The sequence below is a fragment of the Argiope bruennichi genome, chromosome 9 (genome assembly GCF_947563725.1).
Source record: "Argiope bruennichi chromosome 9, qqArgBrue1.1, whole genome shotgun sequence".
Taxonomy (NCBI): domain Eukaryota; kingdom Metazoa; phylum Arthropoda; class Arachnida; order Araneae; family Araneidae; genus Argiope; species Argiope bruennichi.
In genome coordinates this window covers 107,416,449-107,431,568 of record NC_079159.1, presented here as the reverse complement: position 1 = coordinate 107,431,568, position 15,120 = coordinate 107,416,449, and the positions used below count along the sequence as shown (strand labels likewise).

The 15,120-nt window shown below is 29.0% G+C and overlaps 1 protein-coding gene across 1 annotated transcript in view; it reads right to left on the bottom strand.

The window, feature by feature from the left end:
* Positions 1-15,120, bottom strand: part of LOC129985050 (uncharacterized) — a 32,550-nt gene that overhangs the window by 234 nt on the left and 17,196 nt on the right. The window lies entirely within an intron of this gene.

The following is a 15,120-nucleotide window of genomic DNA, read 5'->3' as shown; positions in this document are numbered from 1 at the left end:
AAAGTTGATTCTCTTTCGATACTTATTCCTCAAATGGGAAAAAACAAGTTATTTTTTAAAACTTAGAAAAATAATTAAATAATTATATGTTTACATAAGAAAATTCCATATTTAAAATATTGAATAAATGCGCAGAAGAGTTTTTTTTTTGAAGATTGTTTATTCTTTTTATCTAATTTTTACTATTCATTAAATGCAGTGCTTAATGGCAGCAATTCAATGGTTGTAATTTGATGCAGATTGTCATGTTGATTTCTTTTATTTGACTATCGTTTTAAAGTTGCTATTAGTTTTTAAATTAATCATAATTATCGTTGAAGAAATTTACGATTATTTTAAACTCTGCTTTGGATATGAAAAATTTCGTGTTTAGGTATTGGTTTTGTATTTTTATAAATCAATCAGATAAGTGAAGTTAAAAATGTATTTTTCCTGAAAGGAATTCAAATGCCGTTGATTGAAAAAATATTTACAATGAAAGTTTGTTCATATAATGGTAAGCTAGTTTTCATAATTGAGATTGTTAGTAAAATATTTTCCATGTTTAAACCTTTAATTTAAAAAAAATAAACTGGATTTTAACTATTTAAAACTTTTGAATATTTATAATGTTAGATAACTGAATCATTCACTTTAATAAGAATTATTATGGATGGAAATCTTAATATTAGTAAATCTTTATTTTCATAGCAAGTATTCTTAATAAATCAATGTTTTAAACATTAAATATGCTTCAACTTCAGTGTAATTATTGAAGAAATGTCAATTTTCCTCTATTATTTTTTCAAAATATCAATCTATCCTCATTGATTTTAGTTCTCAACATTTTTAATTGAAATCCGTTTTGTCATAGTTACAGTGCAATAAATATTTAAGTTACTACGTATATGCTAACATTATAGGTTAAAACATTTTAATGGGTTGCATTGTTTTGTGGATTATCTAGATCATAGTATCAATAAGTTCGATGTAATAAAAACTATTTTACCCTTAAACTATAAATATTTCATATTTAGTATATCGTGAAGCACTTTATAATGTTATTTCAAACATGAGCTTGCTTTTTCAATAATTTAGAAGTTGCAATAAAAAGTTGTTTCAAAAAGTATTAGAAACCATTGCATGTTATAAGTGTTTAGAAAAGATTTGTTAACGCTTTTTATACTTTTTTTGGGGTGAAAGAATTATTAGTAAGAAAAATGCAGAATAAAACTCAAACGTCAGCAACGATACGAATATTTTCTATAACAATTTAACTATTTAGCATGCCCATACAATGCTTCAATAGTTAATTCCTCCTACGTCTTGTGTGGTAAAAGCAAGACTAATAATTGCTGAATTTTAACTTACAGTTGTAAAATGGCGATAATTCGATGAGCATATATTTTATAATGAATGGATAAAATGTCTGGAATTCATTTCTTTATTTTTCGAACTTCAAATCTATGAAAAATAGACTCGAATATAATAAATTTATAAAAAAAAGAAAAAGATATTGATATTAAAAAATAAATTGTTTTTTTTTTTGTGTAGCTAGAAATTAGTCTTAAAAAGAATGGTCGAATCCATAAATAGATTTTATTACTTATTAGTTTATTTGAAAAAATTTTTTTATATAGTACGTTATCCATCATTCAACATCACCACTCTTTTCCTGTATATGAATTAACGTGTTTTCATATTTTCATCCAAATATTTCTTTTTTTCGAACAGAATCCCTGCTTGTTAATTATTTTCTTGATTAAAAAATAAAAATTATTGAACAAGATAATTTGAAATTCTGACTGCGAAAACATAGTGAGTTGCCAATCCAACAACTGGTGTAGGAAATTTTATAAGTGTTGGAGAAATAGATACATATGAACACTGCAGTCACGCAATACACAAATTTTTACGTTATTAAACAAATGTAGAGGGAGGAATAAAATACGATGAAAAAATATCGTATATCTGCTAAAGCCGATGATTTCGACATTGCATTCGAAATTAACGCAGTTTCAACAAGTAATAATTTACCTAGGAATAAGTTTTAAAAGCTCCAAAGAGACATGCACAAAGAAACCATAAAAAAAATGAAAAAAAACTGAGGAATATCTCCAAATTAATCAAACGGAGAATAAAAGGATGAGAGATTTGAAACTCAACAAGACAAATAGTCCTAGAAACTTTTTCAACCTTCTGAAAAATAAAAATAAATAAAGCTCCAGGAAATGCAATCGAGAGAATAAAAGATTTATCTTCTTTGTTTTCAAACGGATGGCAGCAGCTAAAAAGTACGTTTCGTACTGGTTCGTAAACCTTCCGTGTCCAGCAGTAGAAAAATAGCTATCAGCGGCTTTCAAAATGGTATATATGTGATCTATGTGGAACATAACATTATCGAAATATAAGATTGTGAGTTGAATTCTGTTCCTCATATCGATTGTGACGGAATTATTTCCCGGGAACAGTTTTTTTTCGTGAAGTAGAAAACCAATCTAATTGGAGATCAATCTTTACAAACGATCTCAATTAATTTCGCTTGTCTCGAGGACTAAGTTGTTAATTTTATTTCAGTTTCATAGTTCTTTTACTGTATTCTGAGAATTGTGAGGAATGATTTCGCTTTCTCATTTATTGAGATGTTTTAAAATTAACACATTTTGGATTAGTTCAAAATATATCCAAATACTGTATTTAACAATTGTATATTTAAGTTTGGAAAAAATTTTCCTCGTAAATTAGCATTACTAAAAAAATTATATGATGAATTATTTATCTGAAAAGTTCAATTTGTTTAAAACTACGAAAATAATTAAAATTCATTCAAATATTAGAGTTGATTGTTTGTATATAAATATTTAATACTTCAATTTCAATCTTTTCTTGAAAAAAAAATTAAAAATGTTTTAAAATATGAGTTTTAAATAAATAAAAGTGAATTTTTAGTAAGTAAAATACTAAGTAAAATTAAATTTTAAGTGAGTAAAATAGTAAGTAAAAGTGAGAGTAAAATAGTAAGTTGATGTGAATTTTACGTGAGTACGAGCAGTAAGTTGATGTGAATTTTACGTGAGTACGAGCAGTAAGTTGATGTGAATTTTACGTGAGTACGAGCAGTAAGTTGATGTGAATTTTACGTGAGTACGAGCAGTAAGTTGATGTGAATTTTACGTGAGTACGAGCAGTAAGTTGATGTGAATTTTACGTGAGTACGAGCAGTAAGTTGATGTGAATTTTACGTGAGTACGAGCAGTAAGTTGATGTGAATTTTACGTGAGTACGAGCAGTAAGTTGATGTGAATTTTACGTGAGTACGAGCAGTAAGTTGATGTAAATTTTACGTGAGTACGAGCAGTAAGCAAAAGTGAATATTGAGTGAGCACGAGTAATAAATAAGTGAATATTGAGTGAGCACGAGTAATAAATAAGTGAATATTGAGTGAGCACGAGTAATAAATAAGTGAATATTGAGTGAGCACGAGTAATAAGTGAATATTGAGTGAGCACGAGTAATAAGTGAATATTGAGTGAGCACGAGTAATAAATAAGTGAATATTGAGTGAGCACGAGTAATAAATAAAAGTGAATATTAAGGGAGTACAATTAGTAAGTATAAGTAAATTTTCAATACTTTTTATTAAAATACGTGTAAAATAAAGTTTTGTTCATATGCCTTGGTGTTAAAAAAAAACTTCTCATGAAACTATAATAAATCTGCTTCATACCAAAGGCAAGCATTTCTTGGAAGGTCTAAGAAGCAATTTTTAGCTCTCTCATCTGTCATTATCGACCCTCTTAAATGTCAATTCTACTTTAATGAACGACGTATTACATCCCGACCCACTAAAGAAAGTCCATTAGCAGTTTTTTCCCTTCATCCTAAAACGGAAGTACAAACGGGCAAGAAAAAGGAATTTTACGGTGTCGGAAGTAAAATACTTTGACATCTTTCCACGCCGCTTATCTCTTAATAATTTACTATGGAAAAGATGATTTGAAAGCAATAATAAGAAACATTTCATTTCTGTGCGAGTGAAGAGATTACGGAGAAAAAAACTAAATATAATTCCTTCAAGTTGCAGTTAAATTGCAACGGTATGAACTTAGTCATACCGTTGCAATGGCATCGGCTTCATAGTAAAAACTGACTGATAATTTAAATGTAAAATATGAGCTTCATAATAGAGACCGATTGGCTATATAGTACAAATACTATACATGAAGCAAGTTTCAGAATTTCATAAATGATTGAGGTCAAAATTTTAGAAGAAAGTTTCAGATTTAGAATAACAATAACATAAAGCTTTAGAATAACAATATAAGCGAAATCATGTTATGACACAACTAAAAAAAGATCTTTCTTTTATTGGACTTGTCTTCTAACTAAAAATTATTACTAAAAACGTATTTCAGACGAATATTTAATCATCTCGGGGAAAAAGAATCAACATGAATTAATTAGATTAATATAAATTCCATTTTTCATTTCGATTTTAAATTCAATTCTAATATTTAAAAATTCAAAGTATTTCTAAAAGAAAAATTCCCCAACTTTTTATATAGTTGCGCATTGCTACAGAGTATACATTGAATGCAAATTATTAAAATATTTCATTAACAAAAAAATTACAAATGAATTCCCAAAAATATAAATATGCTTCTCCAACTAACTGTTAGACCAACATATTGATTCTTTATATACTCATACAAAACTTGTCTGAAATCTCTCAAAATAATTACAATTATTTTTAGATAACACGAAGAAAGAAATCAACTAAATCTATGAAAATCTTTCTTTTCAAAAGAAATTACGAATAATTTTTTTTTCCTTTTCAAATATTCAGATGACTGCTAAAAAAAAGAATCTCAGATCATTAAAGTTGATTGTTGTTTTTCGAATAACTGCCCTTTTAAGAAACACGAGAAAAGGTTTTTAGAAAAATTTTCCAAATATCAGCAATAAAAAAAATACATGTGAACCCCTCCCTTCATAAATCACTGATTATTGAAAAATTCTGTTCTTCAAATTGATACATATTACAGAAAGGCAACAAAAGAAGCTTATAGCGTATTGGAAGAGAGCCAAAACTTTTGTTTCTGGTGGAAGAATTTTTCTCTTACATTTTCTTACGTGTATCGCGTGTAAATGTTGCCATCAGGAATAGCAATGAAGGGCTGCAGTTTTGGTGAATAAATCTGCTTATCAAATTCTTCTTTCGCTGTGGTATGCGTTGTGGACAGAGACCGCAGAAGCCTTCTGATGCTTATATTCACAAACGTTATAATTGCACTGTAGTAAAATTATAACTGTTTGAAGCGTTCTTCATAAATTCCTTTAACAACCTTTAGCTGCATACTAAGTCTTAAATCAATAGTTTTCTGATATATAATATTTGAACGTGCGAATGGAACGTTATTGAAATATTGTAATAATTTCATACGAAATTGGAGTTTAAGTGCATCAATATTTAAATTAATGTTTTTGAAGTCAACCCTCCCCTCCCCCCGCCAGCCTTCCCTCCCATAGTAGTAACAGACAAGTCGCTGAAGGAGGAATATAAAGTTAAACCAGAAATTAAATTAAATTCTTCAGTATAGTATTACAGAATTTCTACATTTCTGTGCTTTGGGAATATTCGGTTATAATAGTGGAAAATTGCCTCACTTGGAATACTTGCACATTGTCAATTAATAGTAAAAAAAAAGTTTCATGATTTCAGTTAAAAATTTCTTTTAAATTGAACAATGAGTTTCTAGCAGAAAAATTATCTTTTTTTCACCAAATTCACGTTTTTATAAATTTTATATATCAATATATGATATTTTATGTCCTATATTATCATTTCTTTGTTTTCTCCTCACATATAGTATGAATCAAAAATCCATAGTTTTGCTCTTTATTTGAGTCGGGTATTTGATGATTTTAATGTCAAGACTAGTAAAACTAATTATTTATAGTACGCCATTTTGAGTATTCGGAACTATTGAGCCATTCGTTTTCGTTTAATATTGTTACGGAACTTCAATTCCGCTAAGTCCGTAAATTCACCAGGTTTGCTTGTATTGGGAGTATGGTTTGAAAGCAATCAACAGGCCTCAATAAAGAAAGACGATTTTTATTAAGCACGAAGACAAGAATACGCATACAACAGATATGCAGCTGAGACGAACACAAAGCAGCACATTACAACAAACAGTTGCCCACAAGTAGTATACGGTAGCAATAGCAACCACAGCACACAAAGCGGCCACACAGAATTCAGCAGGAGAAGGGAATCTACGTAGCTTCACCATATAGTCTTTTGAAATGCTTGCAATTCCCCACTGTCTCCTTGTTTTAGCTGTGTCCAACTGCCGACTCACCGCCACACAACTGGCTACTCCATGCACGACTCGGTACACAGCTCTGTTCTGCAATCATTGAGCTCCACAAAGCGTTTACTCTTTGTCGGACTTTTTCAACGTTGACCCTTCCTACGGTTTCGACTCGTTTCACGAGTACGACTGACTGCAGTTTGAGACTGCCGACCTTTTATAGTTCCCGAGAAGAGGGCAGAGAAGGTTCTGAACCAATCAGGCGTATCTCGGTTGTAGAATTGTAGAATTGCTAAAATTCTCGAAGTTTTCAGTAACATCTCTTTTTGTTAATAAACTCGCCCATATCATTCTTCTTCTATCAATATATAATTCTTCTTTTCATTTAAAACAATTTCAATTTGGATTCATTTCCCTGTTTCCAATGTTTTAGAAATGACCTATCTTTAGATAAAGTTGAAAATGTCTATATAAACTCTGATATTATTTCTTTACATCTTAAAAAGATTGCAAATATTAAATATGTATAATAAAATTGAGTTTTAATCAGTTTTATAGATCAATAACTTTTATAGAAGATTATTAAACGCAATACTATAAAACTACGCAATTTCTTTATCAGAATATTTCTATATATTTTTATTTATATTAATACATTTTAATCTCTATATATTTTATTTCCTTTGTTTTATTTTCCTCTTTATTAAATTCTCCTAAGAAAATTGCTTCCTAATGCTGTGAAACAGTTTATAATCTTTCAAATTCATCATTATTTTCAATAAAGAATGGAACTCGTTTTAATTCACTTGTATCGAAAAAGATGATATATCAGCCATAATTGATATTAAAAGATCAGATATCAGCCATAATTTATATTATATCCATATTCTAAGCTTTTCAATCTTTTTTTCTATTGTGCTGATAAGGATTTTTATTCTTGACTTCTGCTTCAAAGTTTGCCGTGAAAATTTTTAAAAGCCTAAACCTTGTATTCTTTGGAATAGGGTACTTCACTCGAACTTATATTAGTTTACAAATCCAAACAAAATCATGCAAACTTTTACCTTAGAAATGAAATGTTTATTAGCAATCTTAATATAGTTTTGAAGAGAGGAAATGATCCTTTTGTATTTTTATTTCATAGTTAAAAGTTTGAAAATTGCATTGAATAGAAAAGCAGACATTTTCTGTTTGATTAAAATTATTGAAAATTTAATGCGTTTTGAAAAATCTTTCCCGTGCCTATTCAGTCATCGCAACGGAAGATCATAAGACCGACTGTTTTTGCATTTCTTATAATGGTATTTTGTCATTTCAATTTTTTTATTCCTTAGCTTTATAACTTTTTTCAATCATTCTGGATAAAAAATGAAAGATCTCTGGATTTTCTCCAAACCAATTTTTTTCCATTCACAGTTCTACATTTATATAAAATATCGTTTTCTGTGTCTTTTCACTGAACGAGAGGGTTTTTAAGTTTAAAAAGAAATTCTTTCGCTTGAGTTAACACTCATTTGAAAATTGTTCTTATGAATTATTTGTGGTGAAGCAAAGAATATTGTGGGTGTAATATATATATTTCGTAGAAATTAAATTTTTAGGCTAAAATTTTAGGTAAACGCCCATTTTGGAAAATAAAATGTCAAAACAAGAATTGTAAGAAAATTCCAATTTATGCCGAAAAAGAATTAAAGCTGCTGATGCTTGAATAATTCTACAAAATACAAATTCCTGTTTCTTTTTTAAGCACAGAGGGGAACAAAAAATACTTTTTTGAAACTCATTTTAATTTTGGTGATTAATGCTTTTTTATTTTTAGTGCTGATTCTTGTCTTATCACTGCAACCACGAAAAGACGTTGAAATATCTTTTGTAAGTATAATTTTAATATTTTACAAATAATAATAGTTAAATCTCTGTCATTGTATATCTGTCAAAATTACCACAGCTTCTAAGAAATCAACCATTGCATTCGAAATTAACTCCGCTTCTTGATGCCATCTATCACTTGGTATTTAGTTTTAAAAGCGCCAATTGGACACAGACAGCAGAGCCAGCTGAAATGCATGAAAAAAAAATTCACTCAATATCATCGAATGAATCTAACGGGATACAGAAAAATTTTCGAGTTATTGGAAACGAACGAGACATTTGCTCTTCTTTTCAGACTTTTTCATCCTGCAGAAAAATAACGAAGTAGGAACAAAATATATGTGGGACCGCTAGAAGGAAAAAATATCTTTTTTTTCCCACTATAGTGGATGGCAACAAAAAGTATATTTCATATTGCTTGGATAGCGGTCTTTGTCCAAAAATAGAAAAATGGCAATCAACAGCTTTCAAAATGATATAACTGATCATGTGTGGAACGTAGCAATATTGAAGTCTTAAATTCTGGGTTGTATCAATTGTGGCAGCATTAATTTCTGGGAATTGGTTAACTTGTGATCTCTTATATAGTTAAATAAAAAAAAAATTCCATTTGGAGAACAATCTATAATTTTAAGTACAATAAATGTTTCTGCCATTGGTGGAAATTATTCTTTTCCAGTTGTTTTATTAATCTTACATGCTGAAAATCATGAGATTTTTTTCTTTTTTTAAATTAATAATATGCCTTAAAATAGCAAATTGTAGAAAATTTGATTGATTAATTTTATAGATGTAGGTTTATTTTCGAAATGGGTAACACGAGTGCACGATTTGATTCACTTATTAACTGTCTTATCGTGATTCTGTTGGAATTCAGTTAGCACAAACAAAATAATAATTTACAAATGATAGTTTGCATGTATTTAAAAATTTAATACGATGCACATTTTTGATAAATATTTAAATTACATCACCTCTATGTAAAATGAAATTCTTTCCCCCCCCCATCATTTCTAATCACATTTCGTTTGATTTTGTAATATCTTCAGCATGGATAATATTATTATTTTTTTTCGGATACATTATTTCGGATCAGAAATTTAAAAAAAAAATCGGGGAACATTATCGCTTGTTGTATTTATTCATAATGAAGAGATTATGTCTACAATGAATTTAGTAAAAACATTTATAAAGCAAATTTTTAGTGTACTCAAAAGAATACTTCTTTTCTTTTTATATAATTTCAAGTTTTATCTCTATTTCTTGTTCATAATTATATATATATATATATATATATTGGAATTTCGAAATCGTTTGTTTTAGTAATAGAAGTGGAATCAAATTTAATTATATTGATCAATTAACTTTTAATTATTTCCTGAAAATATTATAATATCTCATCGAGAATACATACTCCTACTGTAATTAAAATCTATAGAGCGTTTTCCACTATTCAGCCTAATTATCGCTGAATTCAAGGATTCAGATTTTTGGATTTTTTTTTTCATGATTCTATGAATTTCTTATATTAGCTTATTCATATATTTTATTTCTCTGAAACTGAACAACAAAAGAAATTCGATTTTTGAAAGAATGGGAATAACTGATAAAAATAAATTGTGGCAAGCTGTTAAAAGTCATCATAAATTTATTTCACAGAACACATTTATTAACTTCATACAGATCTCGCTCCTTTGAGAAAGCATTGGCACTCTCTTTTCTCTTGTTGTAACATCCCCTTCCAAAAGAAAAAAAAATGAAGAAAATATCGAATCCCATCCAAAAGAAAGAAGGTCGGTAAAGAATTCTACAGTTACATTCAGGAATATACATTTTTGACACGCAATCTTTCATCTGTAGCTTCAGCATTACGGGCAACACAGGGACACACACACACACACACAATCCGGTGCCGAAGCATTGAACAACCTCGTAGTATCTCTGAATCAGTCTCACAGTGGATAAATAAATGAGATTTTGGTAAAGCAACGGCTTGAAACAAGAATTCTTTTTTTATGGCCTCCCAGTTCCGAAAAGTAATGTCCGCGAAAATGCAGAAGGGAGGTAATTTTTTTTCTTTTTGAATGGATGGCAGCATTAAATAGCGTGTTTCTTATGGCTTTATGTCCTATCGGGTTCCAGCGGTAATAGAAAAAAAACAATTAACAGAACATGGTTTTATAGAAGATTAAGTCCAATCCGTGGATTGAAATGATGGTGTTTCTTGTATTGTTCATGTTTCTGGTTTCTAGCGTGCCTTGGAAATTAAAATATTTTATATAATGATCAAATATAAAGCGCTTTAGCTATATTAAATTTTGGCTCTTTTGGCCACATTTGTCTTTAAGCAATCTCAGTATTTGTCTCTAAGCAAAGTGATTGAAGAGATGGAATCATCCTTTGTTGAGTTCACAGAAATGGAAATACACCTCAATTAGTTCTAGAGGATTGGTTGGTTTGATTTTATGGTGCAAGTACCAAAATTAAAGATAGAATTAAATCTTGATCCTTTTGTTCCAAACATTTGTTAAATATGGTTTTCGTGTTGAAATTTAAGGCATTCTAAGAAAAAGATACAATTAAATTTCATGTCGCTCCAAAATGAATTTGTACTAAAATCTTGCCATTCACATATAATATGCTTAACCGTTAAAACACAGTTGCATTTATTACAAAATGGTGCATGTTCAGAGTACAAAAGATGTTTTTCGGTTAAATAGATGTGGCATATTCCAAGTCTCGTGAAAATGACATACTTCTTTCTGGGCAGAATTCTACTTCTGAAGCATTCGACAGATGGCTGTACTTGAAATAGTTTATTCGTAGATAGTTTTTCCCAAATAGATTTCCAGAATTTATTTTGAAATATTTTTATTGCTTGTAATGCATCGGGTAATGGAACAAAATTTTCTTTCAACAGGGTTGAGTTTTTTGCTGCTTTGTCAGCTTTCATTTTTTTCATTTCTCCAAATTCCGACATGCCCAGGAATACAACAGAATTTAATTGTGAAATTATCTTTGAGAGAATCATATATGTGCAAGCTATTTTGAATTAAGAGATTACTTTTCGATGAGATATTCTTATGAGCTGCAATACTACTTTTAGAATTAGTGTATATAATAAATTTAGAGGAGGACGACGACGTTGCAATTTTTTGAAGGCTTAGATATATTGCATAAAGTTTGGGTGTAAAGACAGAAGAGAAAGTGTGAAGTCTTTCGGATAATTTTACTTTTTGGAAAGCTGCTGCTGAGCCGACATGATTACCACATTTTGAACCATCTGTCTAAACAAGTTGAAAAGAATGATACTGTTGTCTGTGTTCATAAAAAAAAAATTCTGAAACGTCAAGTCTGATGTTGATGGAAGTGGATAAAATCATCTACAAAATTGAAAGACGACTCCTGCCATGGAGGTGAACCACTGATAATAAAAACTTGGGGAATTCATCAGTTTTCAATGATCATAAAATCTCTCCTATTGGGAATCCAAAAGTTGGCGCAAAAGACAATTTTCTAGAGAATAACTATCCATATATAGGATTGAGAACCCTGTTGTTGCACAGTGGGGGTTAATATTCGACATATTTAATTTTATAAAAGTAGGATAAACAAAGTCGTTTCCGCCTGAGATCCAAGGAAGGTTCACCACTCGTAAACTTTGATTTGGAGATGTTCTAAACGCTTCTGTTTTAGAGGAATCATATAAAAGGAAAAGGGCTGAGGAAAATCGTAAACTCAGAAGTTCATTCCTTGAAAACAATAGAAATATATGTAATTTGTAAACATAAGCCGTCTGTATAAATTTTATAATATATTGATAGTAGCATTAGCGTGGAGAATTATTAATATATTTCATTGAATTTATTGTCATATTTTAATTTTATATTTTAAAGTCATTTAAAAGTATATGAATATTGTATGGCAATTATTTGTCGGTTTCATTCAAAAGGCGTAATTTTTTAATTTATTATTTTATTTGTTAATTATGCTATATATCTTATTATCATTTTACTTTAAAAGATTCGGAATCGAGAATCATTTTTAATTATTTTGCCAAATTTGAAAAAAAAAAATCATAATTAGCACATGTTATTTGAAAAATATCATCTCACAGACACACACACATTTAAAAAGATTCCAAATTGATAATACAATTATTTTATACATTACAATTATATAATATATTTACAATTTTTTTCCAAATTTGGAAAATATCAATATAGTTTATTGTATTTGAAACAGTGTAATAATTGTCTTTCTTTCATTGCGAAAGTGGACTGCTTTCGCCAGTAAGAGATTCACTGATATTAATAACGAAACTGTAATGCTTTAATAAAGGACTATCTCTCAGCTTTGCTTTTTTCTGAGTAATTTTAGAGTGTTATGAGAATACAATATAAACTTTTAAAAAAAGATGCAATTGGAATACTTTATCCGTTAGTACTTTTTTAATGTTTTTTTTTATTGAGAGATGTAATTAGGTCATTTCAAACTGAATAATTAAGAAATCAATCTTAAATAAAGTTAAAAAAATACTCGTTTCTGACTTCAAACTGTACTGTAATTTAAATCTAATGTATCGGATTACAAAATGAACTGTAAACTATAATTAGTGATTTTTTTCTCCAAGAATATTTTAAAAAAACCGCACTGACTGATTGTGGTGGTCTTTGATAAAATAACAAACCTTAATATTGATATTGAAGTCATATTCTAAATTTTATTTTAAAATAAAATCGTCCTCTTTTTAGATAGAACTTTTTTTCTTATGACTGTCACAGTGTCGAAGCAATTATTTTTTTCTGTGTATTAATCTCATTATAAAAGTTATTAATTTTTTTAAAAAAAAAGGAAAAGGGAGGATTTCATTAATTTCGAAAAAAATCTGAGTCGCGTTTATAAATTTTAATGATTTAAAAATAAAGCACACCTTATTTCTCTTCTAAAATAATGTGGAAAAATTAAGGAATTTTTATTATTCAAAAACATTATGCATAGATAAATGAATTTAGGGTGAAATTAAATAGTGTATAATTGTAATTTTTTCAATATATTTTAAACTTTTCACATTATCTATTGTAATTTTAAGCATTTTGTCTTTACCTAAACAGAAATATTAAATCAGAATTATAAACCTTTAGGATTTTATTTTAGAATTTCTAGCCGAGCTCATTTTCTAAGCTTTTAGAGTTTCTTAGACAAGTAAAAAATATTTTTATACAAATAAATGTCTTTAAAAAGTTATTTAGTAGAACGAATGGAAAACTCTGAGGAAGAAAAACAGTAATAAACTGCAGGACTATCAATATTTTGTAAAATCCTGAAATACAGTATGCGCCAAAATATACAGTACTGAAATAAAAAGATGAGCAAAATTACATTATTGTCATCTGTGAGTTTATTTTTCCTCAAAAGAAATTATCATACATACACTCTATTAATGAGTTCATTTACCACGGTCTGATTAACGTAAGTGTTTAAAGTGTCTCTGTAGACAGTGTTCATGTCGTTTACTTAGATTCTCAAACATACCCTGAAACAAAGGTTGCCTGCAGACTTCTGCAAAAAGAGATGATTTTCTTACGTAATGCAGACACACTTCTTGGTGGATCCTCACAGTTGAACACTCTCTCCTTTAACATTCCCCGCAAGTAGAGGAATCTCCTTAATCGCTTTCCATTCCCCTTCCATTGACACAGTATACTACGAGAACGGCAAAATTTCAAAACAATAGACGACATAACTACTTGGTATTATTGGTATTAATACTTGGTGCCGTCTTATTAAACGTCTCTTGGAATTGTTCTGCCACCTTTTTCAAACTCGTTCCACCTTCACGACTGCCTTCGTATGAGAGGAAATAATGATCAACTGTAAATACTTTTTCCTCTGTCGAGAGACCCATTTCCTACAACTACTGCACATCACTTTATTTTCACTACTGCGTGTACCTGGAGCAATGCCTCATCGACAAATGCCACCACGTGTTCGAGATACGCGAGTTTCAGTACTGTATATTTTGGCGCATACTGTACTTTACTTACTTTTTCCTCCTTTCCTTTTTTATGTTTTCTAATTCCTACTAATTTAAAACGTTTAACTTGAACAATCTATCTTATTTTTTCTCTTTTTTGCAATTATTGACCTTAAAAAAATCAGATAATTACAAATTTAATAGATTAAAAGGAAACGTCGCATGCGCAAAAAATGGTTTATTTATAAAGGTTGCAATATTGTCACACATTCTGCTGTTATTTAAAGTTTATTATTTAGTTTCGTTATATTAAATAGTTAAAAACTTTCTTCCAATCAGATTGTAATGATGTAAATCATGATAACATTTTCTTTCTTGTCGTTTTGGATGTAAAGGCAACTGACGTTTAAAAATCAATTACAAAAAAAATCCTCTTGCTGTTTTGTAAATCTATTAAAAAAACCGTTTATGCCTACAAAATGGCGTAAATAGGTCAGAAAGCAACATAACTGATTACCTTTAAATTTTTATGGCGCTACAATGATTTGTCATTCATAAAAAATTACAAATTGGCAATCAGAAAATATTTTTTCTTCGATACTTCTTTTATGTTACGTTTTCCATGTCATTCGAACTTTTTATGCAGTATAAATATCTTTGGTCTTTAAACCCTTAAAAAGCCCTATTTTCAAGTTTGGGGTTGATAGGAATTTTAGAAAGGAAATTAATTTAGCTAATTAAATAAAAGAAATATGATTTATTCATTAAACTGATGGAATTATATTGATTGCTATTAATGATTCATCAATGAATCATTTAAGATTTAAGGCAGAAATGGATTAAGGTATTTTATGTCCTAGTCAGTGTAAATTATGAGACCCATGCTTTGATAAAATGGTCACTTTAGTTTCAAATTTCAGTCCTATTTTTACATGCAAGTGTTTTATTTTATGTCAGTATCTTTTATTTTATTC